We start from the raw sequence: 26,780 nt of genomic DNA on the forward strand, positions 1-26,780 counted from the left end.
TGTGTTCCTGTGGGAGGAAGTCCAGTATCAGGGTCCTGTCTCTTTTAAGCATTAATAACTGTCTTATATAACAAGGGAGAACCTTATAAACATAAAGTGAATTTTCTGCTCTTTCCAAATCACTGATATTTTAGATGCTTTTCTCTGTGTGTGTTATCATTGTCAGAATCCAAGTTAGGCTGAGAAATTGAGGGTGTAATGAAAAATGGCAGGGCATTAAAGGAAGGGAACCTGTGCCACCTTTGCTAATCCCCAGAATCTTTTATTTATTTTATTTTATTTTTCTTCAATTCACTGCCTGTAAATTAAACTTTTGGTTCCTTGGCTCTTCCCTAAGTTTTGGTGCCATTAGAAGGAAACTCAATGTTTACAAAGCTTAAATAATTGGTTGCTTTCTATAAAGTAAAGAATTTCAACCCTTTGCATCTTTTCTTTCTTTTCCCATGTATGCATAGTGCACTATGTGTTATGAAGGTACTATCCAACCCCACGACTCTTTCCCTTTATTTCCACCTCCATGGTTTTCTTTAGACATGTTCTCTGCACTTTGCAGCTTTTCTGCTTGTTCCAAGGACTTAGAGCTGCTTGTTAGGTGTGGAAACATGAAGATCATGGGTTTGATTTGAAATCATACAGTGTTCTGTACTTGAAATGAAAGCTGCATCTGCTTCAGAGTGTAGGAGGTGAGAACGAATAGTTTACCAGACAGCACACACCAACAGTAAAGTTTCATTGTGTGAATTTACTTTATTGTCCAATTTAATTCCATTTTTGGCATTGGTAGGCAAAGTGAGAGTGGTTGATTTATTTGCTTTATTCAAATATGGGCTGAAATGCAATTTTTAAATTGCTGGTTCATTTTCTCGATGGATAATGATGGAAAAAAAGGCTTCCAGTACCTTTTTAAAAAAAAATGTGTGTGGTTTATTTCTAAAGCTAATGGAGAAATACTGCATGGGGATAGAGAATAGAGAAAAAGTAACTAGGAGAGCCAGAGGTCCTTTCATCAATTAGAGACAATCACTAACATACTTTTTAGCCTTTTCATTGCTCAGGTATAATAGATGTATAATTGAAAACATACTGTCTATTCAAAATAATGCTGAGAGATTTTACTATTTCAAAAAAAAAAAAAAACACTTCCCAAAGCAACTATTTTCAGTTACTGCATCAAATCTGCTGTGCATTTATACACAAGTCACTAACATTGTTTTCTTCTCTATGGAAAATGGAAAATGCTATAGTTAATAGTTTATGTATAAAATTTACAAAGTTGGTGCTTGCCTTTAGAGGGAAACCTTAGAAACATAGAATCAAAGTCAAATTGCACAAATATTCTTGGATTGGACTTCCTGACAATGTTTGCAACATCGTCCTCAGGACATTGCTGAGGGACACCTAAGGTGGCGTGGCTGGTCACTGTCTACTATGCAAGCATGAGGACCTGGGTTCAGATCCCCAGTACTAACATGAAAATCCATGTACCTGAAGCCTCCTAATGAAAAAAAAAAAGGAAAATCCTGGAAGCTCCTGGAATAGCTAATCTTGCTGAATGAGCATGCTACTGGGACAGAGGCCAACTGTGTCTGGAAAAAAAAATGGAGAACAGAGGATGACAGTCTTCACTTTGACCTCTGGGCTACATACACACCCATGTAAATGCATAAAAACATGTACATGTTAGGATTCCTCTGTCGCTCCAAAATGCAATACTTTGGCCGTTTTCACTAATTCTTATATAAAACTTTGACACACTTAATTACAGCCAAATCGTGATAATAGTAAGTAGTTTTGAGTGTTCCCATTTTTGAAAAAAATTTGAAAGGTAAATATGGAGATACAAAGATAGATAGATAGATAGATAGATAGATATGAATTATAAATGATAAATATTAAACAGGTAGATAGTTAAGAGACATAAATACATAGAAAATAGATGGTAGACAGCATTATTCTTTTTAATTTTTTAATTGTAATTGCATGTTTGGTTGAAAGTATATTTATTAAATAATTTTAATTAAATATTTATGATTTTTATATGTATTTTTTCCATTATTGACTACAATATTATTTGGAATGCTGAATATCTAGCTCGTAAGCAATTCTATCAGTTTAACACAGTTAAAACATTACTGTTTTTAGCTGGTATCATCTTTCCTTGGAATTACATAAAATATGAGATTGAAATATTAATTTCCATATTAACTTTTCTATAAGTTTCATAGTTAGCATTTTCTTCCAGATTGAAACAATAAAATTGTTGATTATTTAATGGAAAACTTTTTTCATGAAATCTCAACAGTAAGAAGGTGAACCCAAGGAAAAACATATAGTTATCCTCTTGGCTAAGGGAAGTAGACCAAATTGCCGGGGAGAAAATTAGGATCTTGGGGGTGGGGTGGGATGGGGGTAAGGTGAGATGGGGAGAGAAAAGGTAGAAGGGAAGGAGGGGGGACTTGGGGAATCAGGAGAATTGGGATAAAGGAAAGGTGGATAGGGGAGCACAGAACCACAATTCTTAGTTAAGGGAGCCACTTTAGGGTGGGCAAGAGATTTGACCCTAGAGGGGCTCCCAAGTGCCCAAGATGAGGTTCCCAGTTAGTTCCTCGGGCAGCTGAGGATTGGGAACCTGAAATGACCCTATCCTAGAGCAATACTGACGAATATCTTGCATATCATCATAGAACCTTCATCTGGTGATGGATAGAGATAGAGACAGAGACCCACACATGAGCACTGGACTGAACTCCCAAGGTCCCAATGAGGAGCAGAAGGAGGGAGAACATGAGCAAAGAATTCGGGACCACGAGGCGTGCACCCACCCACTGAGACAGTGGAGCTGATCTACTGGGAGCTCACCAAGGCCAGCTGGACTGTGACCGAAAAAGCATGGGATAAAACCGGACTCTCTGAACATGGCGAACAATGAGGGCTGATGAGACGCCAAGGACAATGGCACGGGGTTTTGATCCTACTTAATGTGCTGGCTTTGTGGAAGCCTAGCCAGTTTGGATGTTCACCTTCCTAGATATGGACGGAGGGGGGAGGACCTAGGACTTACCACAGGGCAGGGAACCCTGACTGCTCTTTGGACTGGAGAGGGAGGGGGAAAGGAGTGGGGGGAGGGGTGGGAGGAGGGGGAGAAGGGTGGGAGGAGGGGGAGGGAAATGGGAGGCTGGGAGGAGGTGGAAACTTGTTTTTTGTTTATGTTTTTTTTCTTCTTTTCTTAATAAAAAAAACATACATACACACATATGCATACACTTACATGTGTTACATATAATTCTGACAAATATAAAATTGTATGGTTCTCAATGACAGTTTCAAATATCACAATTATTATTTATAATGCCTGCCTTCATTTCCTGAATAACGCTCTCTCCCCAATTAAAGGCCTTCCCCCAATTTTTCTATTTACCCTTCTATGTATTCTGTTACTCCCCTCTCTAGAGCCCACCATCCATAATTACTTTTGACTTTCTTAATTAATTTGGTTACTCCAGATTACACTCATATTGTAAACTTGGAGCTAGAAAAAAAAAGAGAAAGAACAGGCTTCTTTTTTTCTTTCTGGGTGTGCATTACATCACTCAATAAAGTATTTTCTAGTTTTATCCATTTACCTGTGAATTTCATGGTTTCATTACTCTTCATAGAAGAATAGTATTCTGTTGTATATAAGATCAACTTTATTTATCCATTCATCAGATGAAGAACATTTAGATTGTGTTCCCAAGCTATTCTAAATAGAGAAGCAATGAGCATGCCTGAGCAAGTAGCTGTGGAGTATGATGTCAAGCCATTGAGGCAGATGCCAAGTTGTAGTATAACGGGATGAGTGGTAGATTTATTTTCAACTATTTGAGAATTCTTCCCACTGGTTTCCAGAGGAGCTGCACCAGTTTACAATCTCACCAACAGGGAATAAATGTTTCGCCTTCCCCGCATCTATTCCATCATTTGCTGTTGGTCATTTGTTGATCTTATCCATTGTCACTTGTGTGAAAAGAAATTCCAAGGTTGTTTTAATATGCATTTCACCAACCTGTAAGAATTATGATCACATTTTGAAATATTTCTTAGAATTTCAAAATTTCTTCTGTTGATAAATCTCTAGTGAGATGTATAGTCCATCTAATATTTGTTTTCTTGACTTCAATTTTAGTTCTTTATATATTCCAGATACTAATCCTCTCCTAGATGTCTAGCTGGAAAAGATTTATTCCTGCTCTGCGGGATATACATTTAAATAAAGAATCGAAACATTTGGTGCTATATTTCATCTGTTAGTTTGGCTTTGCTCAGACCCTATAATTACATCTTGCCAAATTCTACTGCTAAATTTTTCAGCCAGACTAAGATAATTGTTTTGACACAGGTCTTAAACATGAGTCACAGCAGGCTTATATATAACAGAGCATCCAAGTCACTGCTTATCAAGCCAGACTCTAGTGATAATTAGGAGTCTGAGGCAGGAGGATCAAAAGTTTTAGGCCAGTCTAGGCTATGAGTGAATTAAAGGTCAACCTGGGTAACTTATTGAGACCCTGTTTCAAATGATTATTTTTTTTTTTTTTGGTTTTTCGAGGCAGGGTTTCTATGTGGTTTTGGAGCCTGTCCTGGAAGTAGCTCTTGTAGACCAGGCTGGTCTCGAACTCACAGAGATCCGCCTGCCTCTGCCTCCCAAGTGCTGGGATTAAAGGCGTGCGCCACCACAGCCCGGCTCTCAAATGATTATTTTTAAGTAAAAATAAGGCTGAGGACATAGCTCAGGAATACATAGTTGCTTACAAGCTCCAGGCTCACAAAATGACCAAGACAACTGCAGAGGCCTTTCACCAATAGGACCCACAGGTCACCCCTTACATAGTTAACTTGTATAAGTGAAATACAGATAAGCTCACAGATATAAAAAATATCACTAGAACTTTTATTTACCTCTATTTCAGCTATATTTCTTCATATCCAAAACTAATTACATGAGGTGTTGATCTTGGTATACTATGACTAAATATATCCAGTCTTTGTCCTTATGCAGTTCCCTGTAACAGAACTCTACAGGTAAACGCACTGGGGTGGTGTTTGTGCTGACTGAGTGTATGAATATACCCTTACTGCTGTAACAAATTATCACCATGGTGACATAAAACAACTTTTTCAATCTTGGGAGTTTCAGAGGTCAGGAGCTTAAAATTGGTCTCCAGGTCTAGAATCAAGGCACTGGGGCTGCATTTCTTTCCTGAGGGTCTAGGGACCAATGTGGTTTCTGACCTTTCCCACCTTCAGGATGTCCTCTTCCTGAACCACTGTACCGTATGCATCTGGAATCCAGTAGAACAGGATAATACGTCTCATGGCAACATTCATCTGTTCTGACTTTTTCTCCTTCCTCTTTACCAATTAAGGACTCTGATTACATTGGACCCACTCAAAAAGCCCATGATACTGCCCTTATTCTAACAAGAGCTGACTAGAAACTTAGTTTCTTCTGCCCCCTCAAAGCCCATGGGCAAGTAACACAAAATATCTCTTAGGATGTTGAGATTCATGCATGAATTTCTTTGGCAGGTGAGCATGGCACTATTTATTATACCTACTATCCCAAGAAGAGCCACATATTCACTAAGAGGTCGTTGAACATAAGTCATGAAACATTATAAGCAGTAGCTAAAGAAGTTTTGAAAGCATGAAAGACCACTCCAAAAAGAAGGAATTATGTGTAAAGAAATGAAAGAAGATAAGTTTTTACATATAGATTCTTATTTAATGCCAAATCCATTAGCAAAAATTAATATAACACTCTCTTTAGTCCATAACGCTTTTGGGAAAGTCTAGTTGTAAACTCACAGGTTTGTCCTTGGTACTACTTTGGATCTTCTATTTCATTCTATTCAGCTGATTTCCTCTGGAGGGAAACTTCTCAATTAGTCTTACAAGAGAATAGGCTCAGGGACGTCACCTATCAAAAATAAGGTCATAAAGGGAAAAGCTGGCAGCTGTGTTTGTGTGCACACCTTTGGGAGCTTGTGTCAACTCAACAGTAGCTATAGAGTGAATGTCTGATCTTAGCATAGGTTCACACTATACAAGGCAGTGATGACAGACAATAGCATAGGTGTCAAGGATAGGACACACATACAGGCACATCTTACCACATACAAAGAGGAATGTAAATAGGAATGTAGTGGAAACTGTCAAAAAGTAAAATATAATCTGATGAAAACTTTTAAATCCAGACAAGACCTGCAGGTTTCCCTATCACTCTTCTATATAAAAATGCATCTTTATACTGTGAACTCCTTGATGCATATAACCTTAGGCTGGATTTGTGACATTGTGGTACCCATCAAAACACATCCTATAATAAGAAATAATAAGAAATTCCATGCATGAATATCAATAGAAAGTGAACAATACAACAAAGTCTCGGTTGGCTGCATGAGTAACAATGAAAAACTATCCATGTGGCATGTGTTTATACATGAAATAAAAGCAAAAGATGTGGGATGCTCCAGCTCAGGGAACAGAGACTCAGGTCACCTCTGACACACAGGCACTTTTTGCCTCATGTTTCCCCTCTATTTGTTGTAAGGAGGCCATTTCTTCATTTCCCAGCTGCCCAAATTCCCAGAATAATCATACAGAAACTATATTGTTTAAAACAGTGTTTGGCCTATTAGCTCTAGTTTCTTATTGGCAAACTCTTACATATAAATTTAAGTCAACTCCATTAATCTGTGTATCGCCACATGGCAGTGGCTTACCCCGTCAAGTCCCACTGTCCGTATCTGATGGGGCTACATGGCTTCTCTCTGACTCTGCCTCCTTTCTCCCAGCATTCAGTTTAGTTTTCCCTGCCTACCTAAGTTCTGCCCTATCAACAGGCCAAGGTAGTTTATTTATTCATCAGTGGTATCCACAGCAAACAGAGGGGAATACTACATCATCTAATCAAGGATACTCTTTGCTAACATCTGAGTCTAATGTTCTTTTGTTCTTGACTTGTCTTGACTTGTCATGACTTTCCATCATCCACCAGTATCCGTTCTAGCTTATTCTTTGTCACCAAATACTAGCTTTCTACCCACAGTTAACTATATCTATTATTGTTCTAAGCACTTAAGAGAAACCAGCAGTAGTTCTTCCTTAGTTTTAATCTAAAAGTTTCTAGCTTCACAAAATGCCAGGATTCCAAGTAAGATAAAAAAAAAATACTAATGCTTGATCAGCCTTCTGCTAGATCCTTGTTTTAAATTGATCATTTAATTGGTTTGCTATTTTTCTTTGATTTTCCTTTATTGAGATCTATTCAATTTAGGAATTTATTTAATTCTACCAAGTGCCTCACACATTCTGTTAATATTAGGTCAATGCATATAGCAATCCAAAGGCAAGACTTTCAAAGTTTATCTACCCTGTTGTTTTATATGTATATATGTGTGTGTGTGTGTGTGTGTGTGTGTGTGTGTGTGTGTGTCCCAAGTTTTATTCCTATAGTTTGTGCCTTGGTGTGGGACGGGAGATAAGAGACATTCAGATGGACAATCATCTTAAGAAATCTGTAGTATTTAATCAATTAGCACATAATATAGTCTGAATTTTAATCATGATAATTTTATGAGTAAGTGAGGACGTGGCTTCAGCCCATGATTGACAGGCTTGCCACAGCTTCTTCTCAAAGGGATAGTGAATATATTAACATCGAAGTTTTCTCTCCTCATCTATTTCCCCGATCATTCTCTGAAAAGGTGAAATGGGCACCTGCCTACTTTAGTAACTGACTTCTTTTGCTTTTCCTGTTCTCAAATCTTATTTTTCCTGTCTGGTTACAGTCACCATGAATAAGCATAGGGGCTGGAATTCTTACAAGTGCAATGATGTATTTAAGTGCACAACAATAGTCCTTTAACTGATGGGTGATGTCCTTCTCTCCTCTTTGTTGATGATCAGGTTTTGATTTGGGTTGGGAGTGGCGGTGGTGGCGGTGGTGGTGGTGGTAGTGGTGGTGGTGATAGTTTTGAGTTTCTATGAAAAAAAGTTCTCACTCTGCAGCCCAGGCCAGCCTCAGACTCATCGCAATCCTGTGTCTCAGCCTCCCCAAGTTCAGGATTTCCAGTTGCTATCCACCAAACCAGGATTCCTGCTCTGCTCTTTCTATCCCAGTGGGTAATACGAACACACTGAAATTTGCTGAAATCTATTTTGCTATTGTATTAAAGATCGGGATCTCCCTAACCTAGAAAGGGCTCAAGACTTTCCCGGGTGGGCTAACTTTCCCCGGGAGCAACTCCACACAAAAAAACTGACACCCACCCTGCCTGCCCACTTCCTGGGAAGAAGGCCAGAGAGATCGTCCCTGGGAACAAATGTGCCTTTCACAGGTGCAAAGGTCTGGCAGGGGGAGCTTGTGGGTAAAGGAGCTTATATTGACAACAATGCATTTCCCTTCCTGTCAGTCATTTTGCTCTGACTTTTCTCACCCATTGAATCAATGGTGTGAATTGTCTCAGGAGCAGAGTACACGCCATCTAGAACAAAGAAGCCATTGCTCCACATGAATTTCGAATTAACTTTTTTTTTTTTAAGTCCATGGTCTTAAAAGCCTAGCTTTGTTGAGCTCCATAAAGGATTTCTAAATTCCAAACATGTCTTTCTACATGTCCCTAGTGGAGCTTGGTGGTCTGATCACAGAGGTTTACTGTCCATTGAAACCTAAACGAAGTCCCACTAAGAAGACCCAGAAAGCTTTCCAGGTTGGGGAGGAACTTGTAGCAATTTACAGGCACAGGCCTTGGGGCTGGGATAGTTTTGAGTCCTCGGGGATGGTAATCCTATATCTACAAAGATGCATCGAGAGTCTAGGAGAGCCAGGCAATAGTTACTCCAGTTGTGGCAGCAAGTGGCAGTTTCCTTGATCCTGCTTACAAGTTAAAATTCCCAATTAAAGAATAGTATTGACAGTGGAAAATTTAGGAAGAGCCTAGTAGAAACTGCTTCCAATGGGCCTCCACAACCTACTCCTAATCCGGGAAACAGTGATTCTATGTGGCTAGAATATAGTTTCACTAAGAGAATAGAATAAAGAGAACGAGTCTAGAAAATATTGGCCATTCCTGAAAGCTGGGCCATTCGTTTCTTTTCTTTATGATTCGTCTTTGACTATCTCACTGCTTTAACTAGAGCATATCAATAAAAGACCCTGAACTGTACAGCTGCAGCAGGCTTAGCACCTTCCAAGAGAGGAAAATTTATATACTGTACATCTGTCCAAATCTGCCTGTTGATATTCCAGCAGGGGTGTGTTATTGGTCTCTCAGTTAATATGTCAAACTTGAATTTTTATTTCACTGTAAAAGAGTGTTCTGTGTCAGGATTAGTCATATCCTAAAAGGACATTAAGGTCATCAAGTTCTTTGAGAAAAGACTTTTTTTTTATTCATTCTTCTCTCATATATTAAATCTCCACCACAGCTTCCTCCCCCTCCACTCCTTCCACCACCCTGCTCTCCACAAGATCCACTTACTCCTCCATTTTCCTTCAAAGGGTGAGCTGGTCTCCCAGGACTGTCAATAGACAAGCATAACAATTTTCAATAAGACTGGGCACAAACCCTCATGTCAAAGCTGGACGAGGCAGTCTGGTAGGAGGAAAATGGGGGCATACGAGTAGGCAAAAGAGTCAAAGACACCTCTAATCCCCTTGTTAGGAGTAGCACAAACACACCAAGATACACAACCATAACATATACATATAGAGGAACTAGCCCAGACCCATATAGTGTCTGTGATTGTTACATCAGTCTCTGTGAGTTCCTATGGATCCTGCTTAGTTGAATCTGTGGCATCCTCAACCCTTCTGGCTCCTACAATCCTTCCTTTCCCTCCTCTGTAGGGTTCTCTGGCTCAGCCTAGTGTTTGGCTGTGGATCTCTGAATCTGCTCCCTTCAGTTGCTGAACGAAGCCTCTCTGATGACAATTGGGCTAGACACCAATCTATTAGTACAGCAGAATATCATTAGCTATCCTTTCATTGATTTTTTTCCAGTTGTGTTTGGTTCATCTTAGGTCTCTAGGCTGCCCTGCCTCTGGCTTTCTTGTCCTGCAGACAGTGTCAGGGAAAGGCCCCCCCTCATGGCTTAGAACTCAATTTGGACCAGTCACTGGTGGCTACTCCCACAAGTTCTGCTCTGTCATTACCTCAACATATCGTACAGGCAGGACAGATTGTAGGTTGAAGGTTTTGTGTCTGGATTGATGTCTCAGTCCACTATTAGAAGCCTAGCCTAGAAGAAAGCCAGTTCAGGATTTATCTATATCCCCCATTACTAGGATCTTTGCTAGGGTCCCGTATAGATTCCAGGGAGTTTCACTGCACTAAGTTTCACAATCGCCCCTAAATGCCCCCACCCCCAATGCAGTAGTCTCTCCCAGTACTGCCTTCCCACCCCTGCAGCTTGATTCCTCCTCTTCCCCTCCCCAGCTATTCCCAGCCCACCACCAAAGGCTATTCTACTTCCCTTCCCAGTGAGATCCATGCCTGCCCCAGCGCTTAGAGTCTACCTTGTCAGCCTCACTGGTCTTTGGATTGCAGCATGACTATCCTTCACTTTACAACTAATATCTACTTACAAGTAAGTGCATACCATGTTTGTCTTTCTAGGACTGGGTTATCTCACTTTGATGATTTTGTTATTCTAGTTCCATCCATTTGCCTGCAAATTTCACAATGTAATTGTTTTTGAACTGCTTAGTAACACTCCATGGTGTAAATGCATCACATTTTCTTCTCTGGACAAAGTCTTTACAGCCTTGCTTACTTAACCCCTTCAGTGTCCTCATATTCCACCCATCCCAGTTTGGACTTGGCCGTTGAAGCAAAGAATGGAAACCAGACCCATAATAGGGCAGGGAGCAAAGAGGACATGCCCTAGACCTTGCTATATATTGGGGAAAATGAGGTCTCAGCTGTCAAGGTGGGGATAATAGTCATACCTTGGGTGCCATAGGTCAGATTGCTTTGAGGCAATGTAACATGTGGAAAATCTAAATTGACACCCAGACCTGGATTTTATCAGATAGTCCTATGCTCAAAGCCTGAGGCTGAGGGGAAGGTTAAAGCTAAAAACAAATAACCTTATGGTTCTGGCTGGTTAAGTGATGCAATCAGATTTCAACTAGATTCTTAGCTTGTAGAGAGATACTGATTCACGGGCGCACATCCAAACAGTCCTTGTCTAGACGTCACCTGAAGTAGCCAGAAATCTATCTGGCTAGAGAGCACTCTAAGAAGCTCGCTGCATAAAATCTTGGAAAATGATCCTCAGGACCATTTCATGGACTGTATAGAGAGAAGAACTAAAGACAAAATTAATATTTTAAAAGTCAGCATTAAGCACCAAGCCTGGAAGGAGAGGAGCTTGCTGCAGAGACCTTAATGGAGTGAGGAGAGAGGTTGAAAGACAACTTGGGAGAGATGTCAGAGGGGGGCGCTCCTTACCCTTCTCTATACACTACCATTTCCTCAAAGCAAAAAGTGCTCTTCTTTAGACTAGTTCTCTGCAGACAATTTTTATGGTATCCTATTGAGTTTGTGGGGAGGAGGATCATTTTATTAAAAGCAGCAATTTGTTTCTGCTCTAAATGATCTTTTATAGTTTCTAAAACCCCATGTCTCCTTGCTAAAGCAGACTTGTGAGTGAATTATTAGACTACTGGAAGTCCTTGCCGGTGAACAAAGACACACAACATAATGTTTCTCCTTCTGCTAATGCAGAGTAGCTGGGGTGTCTTGGCTAATTAGTATGCTACTGTTTGTACCTTTCACCTCTTTTTTATTTGTTTTTTTCTTTAGGTTTTCTCTTGGGGAAAAATAAATTACAGGCAAAAGGTTTTTTTTTCTTTTTCTTTCTCTCTCTTCTCTTCCTTTTTTTTTTTTTTGAGAGTCCAAACAAAGCAGGTATATGCACGCAGCATTCACACAAAGACACACTGAGACATCTTCCCTTATCTCCCACAAGGTAGGATTCATCTGTGAACCTTAAGCTAACATCTCTGGCAGGATGGCATGCACCAATGATGAAGCATTTTAATTTTACTCTTTCTCACTTTGTTGGGCCAGGCCTGGATGCCTGTCAGTAAGATGATGTGAACGAGAGAAAATGAAGGCATTGGACTTGAACCCTCAGCCGCCTCCACACCTGGGTTTGCACATATCCGAGTGAGGATGCTCTCGTGTTCCTCCGTCCTTCCTGTTCAGGACATCTGAGAGGGACCTTGGAAGTCCATGAGAGACTCCATATGTTGTCATTGAAAAGCTGTTAGGGACTTTGCAGCTGACAGCGGCGCATCTAATTGCTGAATTATTAAATGAAAGTTCTCTGCCTAAAAAGCAGCATCCTGTCACTCAAAAAAATAAATAAATTCAAGTGAAAAGAAGAAGTGCAATGAGGTCATCTTGCTCACTTCTGCAGACAAATTGGAGAGACTCCAACAGGAGGGGCAGGAAACGTTAATTGCCTCTGGTACCTGCTGGAGGCTAGACTTGAAATATTATGTCACGTATGTTTTCTGCTCCTGACAGCTGGATGCAGCAGCCCCGGCCTTTGGCTAGTTCACATTTTTTTTTTGTTTGTTTGTTTTAGAACCAAAGATTTTTTGTGGAACTTAGACTCTTTCTCCTTTAAATGACTCACCTGCACAGACATCATAGCTGGGATATTTTTCAACAGGGGAAATCAGGGCAGCTGGGCTCAGGTTAGAGGCCACCTAAGAGGAGATTGAGAATCACTGCCTAAAAACAGGAAGCTTATGACGGAGCCCGTTTCATGCCTTGCAGTTTTAAAACCAGGTTTCAGACATTCTATGCCTCTCTTGGTCTTTGCAAAAGAGATGCCAATAACGTATTTTCTGGTTTTGCATTCATAGTCCCAAATGGCATCCCAATTTGTTCTCAAAAATAATTATAAGTAATAAATCCTAATTATAAACTTATTCAATGTTATACTTCTGTGCTTTATCCTGTTTGTTTAGTTGGTGAGCTAGCTAGTTATTATATTGGGGATCAAAACCAAGCTTGTTAGGCAAATGTTCTACCATTCATCTATATCCCCAAACTTGCTTTACATTTTTGCCCATTTCATCTTCTATCGCTTGAACTACATACTGTAAATATCAATCATTGATTCCACTGTAGGGGTGTAAGCCCTGAATTGCAGGCCTGTTAACTATGTGCTCAAAATAGCATGACTAGACAGTGGATGAACCAGTGTTTAAGCCAAGAGAAGCATTCACCTTTAAGACTTAAGAGAGTTTGCTCTTGATTTATGATGGTTCCGCTTAGGCTTCCTCATACATCGGTATGGAAGCCATATGTACTCATTGAAAACCACCCTCTTCGTTGGAATTTGGCTTCTTTCCAGGGGTAGCAATGCATAGTGTGCTCTTCTTTGGCCGCAGGGATTTAGCAGTGGTGAGTTGCAGCTCCCACACAGCTGCAGGACGATGAGAGGCAGCAGTCAAAAGGCACACTGTGCACTGCTCCGCTGAGTCATAGTGTTTGGAAGGTCAGGGACATGCTCCATGCTTTCTGCTCCAGATGTTTGCAACTTTCAATAAGTTGTAGGACTTAACCTCATGATGATAAAGGACCAGATGAATACCTAAGTATTTTGATTGACCATTTTTCTTTCCCCAGTGGCTTTACAAATGAATACTGGAAGGCAGTGGCTTTGCTATTCCATTTTTCACATTGTATTGAGTAAGGCACCCATTTGGGGACACCATAACAGAATGAGGACATCAATGGTTGGCATCATCAATCTTGCAGTTCTTTGTCATCCCCAAGTCTCACTTTACAGGGATATTCTACCCAGTGTGCACTGCTTGTCCCTACATGTGGTTCTTGTAAAAATACAAATACACGGCAAAGTCCTCTTTAAATCTATTTTTATTTTTTGAAATTAAAGTATTATTTGGTCATCCTCCCCTTATCTTTCTTCCCTTTAATATTTCCCATATATTTCCCCTTGTTCTCTCTCAATTTCAGGCCTCTATTTCCTTCAATGTTTTTAAATGTGTGTTTCTATGTAAACAGACTTCATTTGTTTAACTTATATTAAATGTTTTAAGCACACACCGACTCCTTTTCGTTCAGCTACAATAATGAATTTTAGTAATGAATGACTGTTCTGGTTTGCTTTCTGATGCTGTGATAAACACCATGATCAAAAGCAACTTGAACAGGAAAAGGTTTGTTTGGATTATGTGTTCCAATTAGTCCTTCACTGAGGGAAACCAGGGCAGAAAGTCAATGCAGGAACCTGGAGGCAGGAACTGATGCAGAGGCCATGGAGGAATGCTGCTTACTGGATTGCTCACCATAGCTTTCTCAGCCTTCTCTCTTATATAACCTAACAGCACCTGCCCACCAACAGTAGGCTGAGCTCAATTGATATGGGCATCAGTCATCAATTAAGAAAATGGCTACTACCATTTTATACCACAGTCTTGCCTGCCAGCCAATCTGAAAGAAGTGTTTTCTCAGTCAATGCTCACTATTCCCAACTGACTTTCAGGCTTTGTCAAACTAACAGAAAACACACTGCCTGTTCCATATTGCCTGTTAGGGAAAAACGATATTTTCCTTTGTTACCAACAGACTTCTCGTGTCCCTGGGTCAAGCAGGAAGAGCTACAGAGTGTGTGTTTGTGCTGAAGATCCGACTGTACGATCCATTCAGAAGCAACAGGTTATTTCATTTAAGTACTAGCTCCTTCAAAATATTCTTTAGCTTTTTCCCTATTAAAGCAGAGTCACAAATTCTGATTCCAGAACCAGCATGTCTTAGTCATTGGAAATACAGTATGAAGTCCTTTTTTTTTTGAACTCTCAGTTCTACAATTTACTAGTTATGTGATCTGCATAACCTAGCTTCCCACTTTGAAATATAAGGAAATCTCCCCAAAGCCATACATTCCCAATCTATGGAGCTGAGTTAGAACATGAGTCTCCATTAAACACATTATATGCTAATTTATTTTTATGTAGATATATACTGCATCCACTGGTTTTTTGGGATCCTAGTCTGTTTGGATGCACAATTTCCTAGACCTGGATGGAGGAGGGAGGGCCTTGGACTTCCCACAGGGCAGGGTACCTTGACTTCTTTTAGGACTAGAGAGGGAAGGGGAGGGGGAGTGGGAAGGAAATGGGAGGAGGGGAGGAGGTGGAAATTTTTAATAAATAAAAAAAAATCTACTTTTCGTTATGCATATGTAATACAGTGTCAAGCACAAAGTTGGTGCTCAGTGAATGTATACTGAGCAAACTTTTATTACTGCCAAATATTTGATCTACCATGAATAAAATGCTAAAAAAAAATAGTGTGGTACGGAAATGTTCAAAATGATCTAAACAATCAAAAGCTATCAAAATTCAGCTATTCAGCGACTGCATTTTCTCCTAATGTAACTAAGCAAAAACATCAATAGTATATCAAGGGTAAACTGAACGGCCAAAGCTTATAAACATCTGAAAAATGTTAGCAGCACATTTTTAGGCTTATTAGAAACAGCCTAAATAATTACATCAGTCAAATTACTGTGTTTTTTGGCCCATGTCCAGAAGGAAGGGTCATAACCCGACATACCAGGACCTTGCATGATACAAGTGATTGACAGGAAAAGGAAATAAACTGATACTTTTCACATGAGGATAACGGTGGCATGTTTAAGTAAAACACATATCTGGATATTGTGGGAAATGTTAATTTTGATATGGTTCCAAATTTTTAATATTAAAGTATTTTAATTAATTATTGTCAGAGAAAGTGGGTGGAGTTAGATGCCATAGTAGAACAAAGGTGACTGACTGCTAATGAAAACTATCATTGTATACATCTTTGGTTACTCTTCATAACCATGCTCAGTACTTTGACTCCAGGCAGAAAGGAAGTTGCTCTTCAAATGGATTTTCTTTTCAATCTCTATATGTAGAATTATTAACTTTTAAATTACTAGAAAATTGTCTACAGTCCACCCATGAGGAATGCAGCATGTATTTGGTCATAGACATCAAACAAAGCAATCACCTACCCTCCCTCTCTTACTTAAGTCTATAACGACAAACTTCAGAATCCCACTTTAGACCTTGAGCTCTGTATTCTGGGTCTTTTCTCCAGTGAGCTAAGGATTTATTTTATGTAGCCAGTCTCCATTCAAGATAGATAATAAGCTTCTCAGCTTCAATTACTTAATGTGTGCAAGAATTCAAGGATTCACAAGAATCGAAGAGCTCTTTCATCAGCAGACTTTGTTTCTAGATGTGGTACATTTGGCATTCGGAAGTTATTTTATTTTACCGTAAAAGTTCTAGACCACTATTGGAGTGACGACTAGCGGAACACGCTTAAATGTATCACCTCACCTTAGATCACTTGGTATAGCCCATCCGTACTGATTTTATTCTGGTAATTTCAATGTTCCTGTCTCAGGGGAAGCTGCTATTTATCATAAATTTTTACATGAACACAGGCTCACTGTGATGAGCCTAATTTACTGCCTATTGCTATATTACTCCCATATGCTATGTACTGATCAAAAACTCTACTCTTCTCAGCCAAGCTACTAGAAATACTCCTGGATTATTCGGAGATTTTTACTTGGAGTCCAGACACGAGACTTAGATCATTCATCAAATCCAATCTACAATGATATCATACAATAGTGTTACCTACTTCAGACAAAATAAGAAGGCTCTTGATGAGAAGAATGAATGCCAATCTAAAAACCATGGCACAAACATTGAAGTCTTGCTGCTTCTGAGTTAAGTGACCTTGGGAAAAGTCAAGACGGACACCATTGAATCATACTCCTTAACTGTGATGGAGAAATTGCTGTCCAATTGTCACTCACAGACTTGAGGGAACCAGATAACTCTATAAGTATCTTATGGCCTCTAACATAGTTCATAAAGATCCATGGGTATTTTGCTCTGGTTGTTATTGTTGATGTTGTACAGGTTGTCAAAGCAATTTCTTCTTGAGATAGAAATGACAGAACCAGAAAAAAGAATACAAGCCAAAGAAAGGAAACTCATACAAACAAGCAATGTGAAAATTGAAATTAAAACTCTGTGTATTGGCTTTACATAATTAGGTTGTAACAAATAAATAACTTATTTCTAGGCTTTTAACTTATTAGTTATAAAAATAAGCTATGACTTGAAAATTTCCCCAAAGCATATAGACTACATATCATTCCAAATTTATGGATGCCTGTAACTTATAATTTTTACTTTTATGATTTATCTATAGTTCCAATTTTATGACCATCAACTTTTCTGATAAAACATGATTAATCCTAATTTTAAACTGAGTTCTTAACCAGACTCATGAATGTATAATTGCATCATCAATTTGTGAATAAATGTTATCACTCTCATCAGCATTGTGTTCCAATGTTCCAAAATAAATGTTCATTTTGTTTTCATTTCTTTAGGAATTTGTGAAGCTGGGATTTATTTTAGTTGCGTTTCTCTTCTCCCTTGGCTATTTTCTCTCACTGTTCATTTATTCATGCTTTACTATGTAAATTTCTATGGCTTATTAAATATTGCAACCCTTAAGATTATTTATTCAAAATATTTTCTCCTAACTTAAAAACTTTCTTAACATTTTGAATAAGTTTTAGCTCCAGAGAATCTTTCCTTCTTTATTGTATCTAAATATTAGTGTGCTTAATTGAGATCTCTCTCACTGAAAGGCAATGGTATTGCTGCTATTTAGAGTGGAAAGAAACTTAAATTACTTTCATATATAATCTGTTCTTATTTCTATAGTCAACAGATGCTTATTGATGTTCTTTATGCACTGGGCATTTAAGGTAAGTTTTGGTTGAACTAAACACATAACTTGGCTACAGAGGCTGAACACTGAACACTGTTCACTACACAGTCGAGAAGGAGATGTGCACAGAGAGGGAGAATATCTAGAGAAAAATAAACTTGGGACAGTGAAGACAACAGGACAAATGCACACATGTAATAGGAGCTACATCGAGTGAGATGACTGTTATTGTACACAAAAGTTTATGCAAAGAAAGTGTATGATGAAGCATGAACAGTAATAACGGAAAGGGGGCAATTGAAATTTAAAGACATATTCTGTCACAATCCTTCCAGTAATTTAAATAAGAATAGTGGATGTACTGAAATATCAAAATAGGTACTATGAAAGGACAAGTGGATGAGATAAAAGGTTTAGCTGTGAAATATTATTTAGTTGACTGTCATAAGCCTTTGTCTAAGACAATAACTAGATGATGTCCCTTTTCCCAAGCAGGCAGCCAAGTAAGAGCTGGGGAGATTCTTCACTGCATGCTCAGTGGGCAAGAGTACTTATCGGCCAAACATAAGGACCTGAGTTTGGAACTGAGCATCATTCCTTTTAGAAAACAGAAAATAAAAGCCTGGAACATGGTCCCAACCTAGCAGAAAACTGGGGTGCCTTCAGATTCATTGAGAGACTTTGTCTCAAGAAAATAAGACAGTGAGTGACAAAGACACTCTATGTCATCGTCTGAGGTCCACAGGAATGTAAGTGACTACACATGCCCCCACAGGGATGCATCAACACACACACACACACACCCACACACACCAGTCAACAGATCAATGAGCCTGTGGCTAGTGTACTGCACACACTATTTTACAATACACTCATGTTTATAAGTAGCATACTCTAAGTTCATAATAAAATGCTTATATTCAAAGCACATTTATCAACAACATCTTTATCTTCGTTATTAATTAAGAAATATGTGCTGCCCATAGTTGTAGGAATTCTTCTTTTGTAGGCCTCACAGCACAATGACTTTCTTTAAATCATACACCCTGAAGTATATGTGTTCCGCTAAGATGTTGTGATGGGCATGATGTCCCTTAGAGGCAGGAAGATTTCCACCACATTATAATATTCTGGGTCCACAGTCAATAACAAGGTTATATATCATCATGTGGCAATGACTGTAAATTTCTGTTTCTAACTATTACCTGAATTGCATGTTATTTATATTACATGTGAAGAAACTGAGCATTAGATGTGAAATAGGGTCCAATAAACCCCTTTTCATTATACTATGATGTTATGATACTGGGGATATGGATAAAAGAAGGAAATTAAGATTAAGATGATTTATTTCTAATATTTGATAATAATCGCTTCTCGGCCTTTTGGCTAAGATCAAGTGTCTAATATTTGATAATAGAAGACAAAAGCATTTCTAATTATAAATCACGGTTCTACATCCTGAAGGAATACAAAATTTGAACATTGCTTAACAGCTGGTGTCAGAACTGGGTGTCATCGTTTTAAATGACCACAGGTGTGACTTGAAGGCACTCTCGAAGCCAGGATAAAGTGGAGGTCACCCCGTGGGTTCTATAGGCTATTAAGGTAATTGGGGAGTTGAGCCAAGGAAGATGTGGTTTGCTGAACCACAAATTCCCCAGGGGAAAGGCAAAGCCTTTGAAAATGGGTGTGGGGAAGAGAAAGGGCAGAACAGACCCAGCTGTACACAATTACAGCTGCAAAAGTTCCGAAGGGCTAGGAGAAAGAAAAGGGACCAGGTAAGAACTGACCTCCTTGGCAACTCTGACACAAACCAGAGAGGGCAAACAATGTGGTGTCAATTTGCATATTTCCAGAAGAGCAGCAAGTGGCCAGTCACACCAGTCTTAAATGAGCCATATGTTGGAAGGATTGTCTGAAATATAATATGGATTTCATTGGAAACATGATGGAAGGACCGACACCACATATTGGATGCAGGTCTTAGGAGTCACCGAGTCACCCAAGGCTACTGCTAGTATCTGAGCTGAGAAATCCTCAGTTGTTCCTGCCAGGCCACTCCACTCATGATTCCTCCAATCGTTCCACTCTTGGCATCATTATTTTCCCAGCTTCTCAGGCTTGTTGTGAGTGTCTTTTTCCCTGGAAAGATATCTATCAAAATCCTGTTGATCTTTGTATGTATTTTGGCATGCAGATCACATTCAATAACTATTTGTGTACATGCTTATAAATGAATGACACATTAAAAGTTTTAAATTTTAATACCCATTTTTGAAGTCGACAATTGAATTTGAATTAGAATGAGACCCAAGTGTGGTATATGAAGTGCACAGTGTAAGGGCAGGCCACATTTGAAATTCCTGCTCCTTTATCTATCTATCCTTGACAAGATCTTTGTTGTGCACCTAATTTGAGTATCTGTAACTCATGTTCTAGATCAAAGAATAAAGGCCTCTATAAACAAATAGCATTGAGAAGAAAATGGGAGGGAGGATCATTGTTCATCTACAAGAGGTACAAATGAGAAAGAGATATTGTGAGGTAGAAAATGGGGCTTGAAAATTAGAGAATTAGGGAGGGTTTGGGCTGGAGCTCAGTTAATACATTGCTGATCTAGCATTGACACTGGGTTTGACTGCTAGATGTCATGGGCATCACTCAACGTCTTTCAATGAATGCAGCACTCAAGACGAAGAGACAAGGTAGATCTCTGTGGTTCAAGGTCATTCTTGGCTCTACAGAAAATGTGAAGCCTGACTGAGTCCCATGAGGTCCTATCTCAAAGAAGTGCATGGTTATAAACAGAAATCTATTTTTAAAATGCATAGTTTAAATTCCTTTTTAAACATTTCATTCTTACTGTGCACAAAAAAAGGGAAAGCTAAATTTACTTAAAATATCCATAGTGACATCTATTCCTCTTGTTGAGAGATAAGAACTGAAAAGAGGCTGCTATGTTCCCATATGCTAAGGTAGTAAGAGGAAGATATAGAACGTTATGTACTCAAAGATTTGTCCTCTATCAATCTATCAGTCTATAATATGTATCTATTGGCTATGTCTTCCTAGAATTTCAAAATGCTGTATTTAAAATCAGACAAAACCCGGAATTGAGTTCTCTGGAACACTCTAGAATTTAAGTGTGAAGAAGCTCACTTTAACTCTTTGCAGGCCATTTTTCATTTACACCTAAATCCACAATGAGGATAACAGGTATATGTACTCATTTCATTTAAAATTTATTTTAAGTAAACAAGGTAATGCATTTGAAGAATTTAACAAGATGTCTGTGAATGCAATTTCTAAAATGTTAATTAGTTTCATTATAAAATTGGGAACATTATGAATTCCTTTCTCACTTGTGCTTTGCTATAAAATATTTTATCATTAAAAGTTCTTTTAGAAGAAGACCAGGTTCCCTATTCTCTCTGTTCCCTTGGGCAGACACCCCCAATTCAACCACAGGCCATGTTGGCCAGCAGATCAGGTAGACTGCCTGCCCTTTCACCTCCCCCACTTTCTAGTTTCCAATAGAGCCAATCCTCAGTTGTTGCTCTTTCCCCAACTCCAGCAGACACCCCTGCACAAACATAGGCTATACCTACCAGAAGATAAGGTAACCTGCCCACCCTTGGACAGTACTCCAATCCCTCCCTACTTCTTATTGTTATATCCCAGCCCCCAACTCAGACAGAGACTCACTGCTGAACCAGCGGTCTATACCAACCATAGGAATGCAAGATAAGCCACCTGCCCAAAGACCTTCTCCATTCTTTCAGTGCCCCTTCACCATCTGAGCACAATCCCTAACACTGCCTAACCTCTTTATCACTGTGTCCCAGTGCCCACTCAGACAGAGACACCCTGAGAGATCAGAGACCATGCAGAGTACCGGAAGTTCAGCTATCAATTCAGGGGAGAGCCACTGCTCAACCATACGCCACATAGGCCAGAACACCAGAGAGGAAACAGAAACTCAAGAACAATATCCCCATCCAACAAAGAAAAAACCCCAAATCAGCACCTGAACCTATAATCACCCCAAACCCAGATGCTTAGACACCAGCAAAGAACACACTTGACAAAACCCAAGGCAATATGTCACCATTAGAGTCTGCCTACCCTACTACAGCCAAGGCAATATGTCACCATGAGAGTCTGCCTACCCTACTACAGCAAGCCCTGAATATTCCAACACAGCTGAACTAACAGAATGGATAAGAAAACAGGATTTATCCTTCTGCTATATGCAAAAAAAGGAACACACCTTAACTTCGAAGAGTTTGTCTTTGCCACAGAGTAAAGGGTTCAGAAAAGATTTTCCAATCAAATGGATCTAATAAGCAAGCTAGTATAGCTATTCTAATATCTTACAAAATAGACTTCAAACCAAAATCAAAAGAGATAGAGAAGGACATTTCATACTCATCAAAGGAAAAAATTATCAAGATGAAATCTCAATTCTGAACATCTATGGTCCAAATACAAGGGCAACCACATTTGTAAAAAAAAAAAAAAGCATTACTTAAACTTAAATCACACATGAAATCACATGCATGAATAGTGAGACTTGAACACCAGCACACTCTCATTATAGACAAGTCAGCAACATAGAAACTTAAGGGAGAAATAAGAGAACTAATAGATGTTATGATTCAAGTCAACTTAACAGACATCTACAGAGCATTTCACAAGAACACGAAAGAATATACCTTCTCGGCACCTCACGAAACCTTCTCTAAAATTGGCCACATACTGAGTCACAAAGCAAATCTCAACAGATAGAAAAAAATTATCTGTATCTTATTGGATCACCATGGGTTAAAATTAGAGTTCAACAACAACACAAACTAAGGAAAGTCTACAAACTAATAGAAACTGAACAACTCTCTACTGTATTATCACTGGGTTGAGGAAGAAATACAAAATAAATTAAAGACTACTTAGAGTTCAATGAAAATGAAAATACAACACACCCAAACTTACGGGACACTATGAAAGTAGAGCTAAGAAGAAAATTCTTAGCACCAAGCATCTACATAAAATAGAGAAATCTCACCCTAGCAATTTACCAGCACACCTGAAAGCTCTAGAACAACAACAACAAAAAAAAGCAGACTCACTCGTGAGGAGAAGATGGCAGGAAATGACCAACTCAGTGATGTGGTCAGTTAGTTGTAGCTAACCCTGAGGACAAACTGTGTTGGAAGAGGAAATATTGTCTTCTAGAATACTACCAGCGGTCATGGGGGCAATGTTCTTTCTATCCTGTAAAAGTAAAATGATGGCTAAGTTTAAGATAACTGGTATAATTGCAAATAGTCTCCAAGTATTCAGTAGAGATTTTCTGAGGTTCCTATTTGATATTATGGCTAGGACACTGTAAAAAATTGCACCTTTTCAGGTAATCAAGTTGAAACCATCTTGAAAAGTTAATATCCAAAACTGGCCTTAAAGTAGTACTATCAACATCACAACATCATCTCAGCCAGGTGGGGTCATTGTTGTAGGGCTGCCATTTTCTTCCTGGAAACTTCAAAGATTACTGCAGAAACATTTATTGTTCATTGTGGAAATCTTAAATATTATTATTATTTTTTTTTTTTTAGTTTTTCGAGACAGGTTTTCTCTGTAGCTTTGGTGCCCATCCTGGAACTAGCTCTTGTAGACCAGGCTGGCCTCGAACTCCCAGAGATCCGCCTGCCTCTGCCTCCCGAGTGCTGGGATTAAAGGCATGTGCCACCACCGCCTGGCTTAAATATTATTTTTATAGACATATATTGAACAAAAGGTATAAGAGATACAAAAATAGGTGTGTAGAAAAGTAAAATTTTTCCTAAATAGTTTCTTCTTTCTGTCCCATACCAGATGACTGCTGATGTGAGACAGAAACTTCGAATTTTTTCTTTTAACAATATGCTTGGAGACATCCCCTTGGACACCTGGGAACCCCTCTAGAGCCAAGTCACTTGCCAACCCTAAAATGGCTCCCTTAATTAAGATATCTTCTTCCCTGTTCCCATATCTGCCCTTCTTCCATCTCAACCATTCCCACTTCCCCAAGCTCTCCCCAATCCTCCCCTTCTCCCTTCCCTCTCCTCTTCCCTTCCCCCCACCCCACCCTTACCCCTTCCCCATGCTCCCAACTTTTGCTCATCAGCTCCGATAATTTTCTCCTTGATTTCAAATCTTTTTACTACTGTCTTTTGTAAAGTCCAAGTCTCTTGGCCTGTATATATTTCTAGAGATGTCACTGATGCACCTAGCCTCTGGTCCTCATTCTGCACATGTGATTCTAAGGTATAAAATTTTTCTTTAAAGATAATATCTTATCCTTGGACATTATTTGGAGAGTGTGCAGATTGCCTTCCTGGAGGGATACTCTATCTGCTAACTTATCAGAACTTTTTAACAGATTTTGACTGTCAAATTCAACAATATGAATTCTTTCAAATAATTTCTCAGTGCCCTTGGACATGAATTGAATTTTATCTGCCAAATTAATGCTATCCTTTTCAATGGTATTAATATTTTCAGATAACTTTTGATCTTCAATGGTATTAATCCTGTCAGCTAGCTGTTCATTGTTAGTCTGTAAAGACTGTATCATTTCTAAAAGTACCTGATTCTTATCTCTGATATCAAACCATTTTCTTAAAAATATAATATGAAAAACAAAGCTAAGTCCCAATTTCCAATAAAAACCATATAAGGCCTACAGAATACCATCCATAGTATAATCAAAAAGGTTATTAAAATCCTGGATGGTGATATTGTCTGTAATTATATAACTTTCCAGTTTATTGATTTATTTATTAGCCAAATAGTTACATTTGTTAAGATATTTCAGTAAATTGTTGTAGATATAATAATCCTTATTGGCTAGCAATGTTGTGGTTGCAGCCATGTGGTGCCGAGACACAGTGGTGGCGGCACCAAGAGTCCCATGCTGCTTTGGTTCTGTGCATTGTGCCTGGTTAAATACTGATAAATATACTTTGCTTAACAAATTAAGAGCAATTAAATCAATTCCATACATAGAGCTAAGATCCCAGAGCTTGCAAGCAGGGAACACAAACTCTCGTGTGCAAGTCACTGCACAACAAGGAAAGTTGGGGGGAGCATGCACAAGCCAAAGAAATTGTCAGGTAACCACACATAGCTCTGCTGGGGCAGGGTTTTGGAAAAAAAAACACTTAGTAGGTGAAATCAAGCCAGGCTGGTAGGGGGTGGGAGATCTTTTGGACCACTGACCTTTTGGGCCTTTTAGGCTGGTCCATGCAATAGGCATGGAGTTGGGATTCATGTGGGTGCCAGATGAAGATAGATGCTAAAAAGTAATTCCACACTAGCTCAGAATTGAGTATAATAAAGGATTATTTATTTAAGGGTAGACTCGCAGATTACAGTTCTCTGTATGAACAGGGAACCAAATCCAGCGGCCAGGAGAGAGAACATGCAAGATTCCAGCTGCATTTATAGTATAAGAAACCATGCCCAAGTGAGCTGGTATCTTAAAGGATACTGGCTGAAGAAGAGTTCCCATAGCAGTGACCTATTTCAGGAGGAAAAAAAACTTCAGTTATAGAAAAGAATATATATATTGTAGTGTTTTGGTTGAATAGTTATAGATAACTGTTAAATCCATTTGACTAATCATGTTATTTATTTCTCATAGTTTTTGATTTTTAAAGATGATAAGAATATAGGTGAGAATGGTATATCAATAGCTCTAACTCTTTTATTTGGAACACTTTGTGCTGTTACAACCAGCACTATGTATCTGAAATTGAATTGTTGGAAATTGGCTCATATATGATTGTAAAAAATTAAACAAAATAACCATTTGATCAATTATTCCATTTATATGTGACCTTTTTAAAATCTCTTCTGACTAGGTTTGATTTCTCTGTTGACAACTATTATAATAGCAGCACCTGTTTTCTTTCAAGCTCTATCTTTAGAATGCCTTTTCCATCCATTCATCCAAGGCCTGAATTTCTCTTTGCCAGCGAGGTATATATCTTGTAGGCAACAAATACCTGGATCCTATTTTTCATCCAATCGGCTAGTCTCTGCTTTGTCACTGGGAGTTGAGATGATTAACCCTCAAGAGTTTTCATGGGAAGGGACATAAATATTAGTTCTGTCCTTTTGTTGTTTGATGCATGGATAATCATTATTTTCATAGTTACCACTCTAACACCATAGTTTTCCACTATGGTTTCATGACTGTACTTACCACTTTCTTCAGTGTGTAGGACTTCTTCCACTATGTTCCGTAGCACTGGCTTTGTAGATGTGATTTTTTTTTATTTATGCTTATCAAGCAAACTTTTTCTTTCTCCTTCAATCATGACAGATAGCTTTGCTGGATATGTGACATACATTAGCAATTATTGTCTTTCAGAGCATGAATGACAACATTCCTTGCCTCCTAGTCCTGTATACCTAGTGTTTTAAGGATAACATGACACGAGGAACATATTTTTTGACTTTCTGTTTGAAGTTCAAAATACCTTCTGCAACAAGTCTGGATGGCCATTCTTTTTCCTAAATTAAAATTCCTATTTTTCTGTTGTGTATTTTATGCCTTCAACATGAACTTCTTCACCCTTTTCTATGTCCATGATGTGTATATTCGGTCTTTTGATTGTTTCCCCTACATCTCATATGGTTATATTGTCTTATTAATTTACTTTGTAATTGTCTGAGTATAATAATTCAAGTACTTTGTCTTCTCAATCCTTGATGTTCTATACAATACTCAATCTATTCTACTGGCAAGGCTTTCCACTATTTTTTATTTGACTTATTAAGCCTTTTATTTCCAAAATTTCAATGTGATACTTTGCATTATTTCTTATTATTAAATTTCTTTTTCATGTTGTTTATATTCACATCCTCATTTTATTCAGCTATATTATCATAG

The sequence above is a fragment of the Microtus oregoni genome, unplaced genomic scaffold, assembly GCF_018167655.1.
Source record: "Microtus oregoni isolate MIOR12 unplaced genomic scaffold, Mior012 000000F_ref0000247, whole genome shotgun sequence".
NCBI lineage: Eukaryota > Metazoa > Chordata > Mammalia > Rodentia > Cricetidae > Microtus > Microtus oregoni.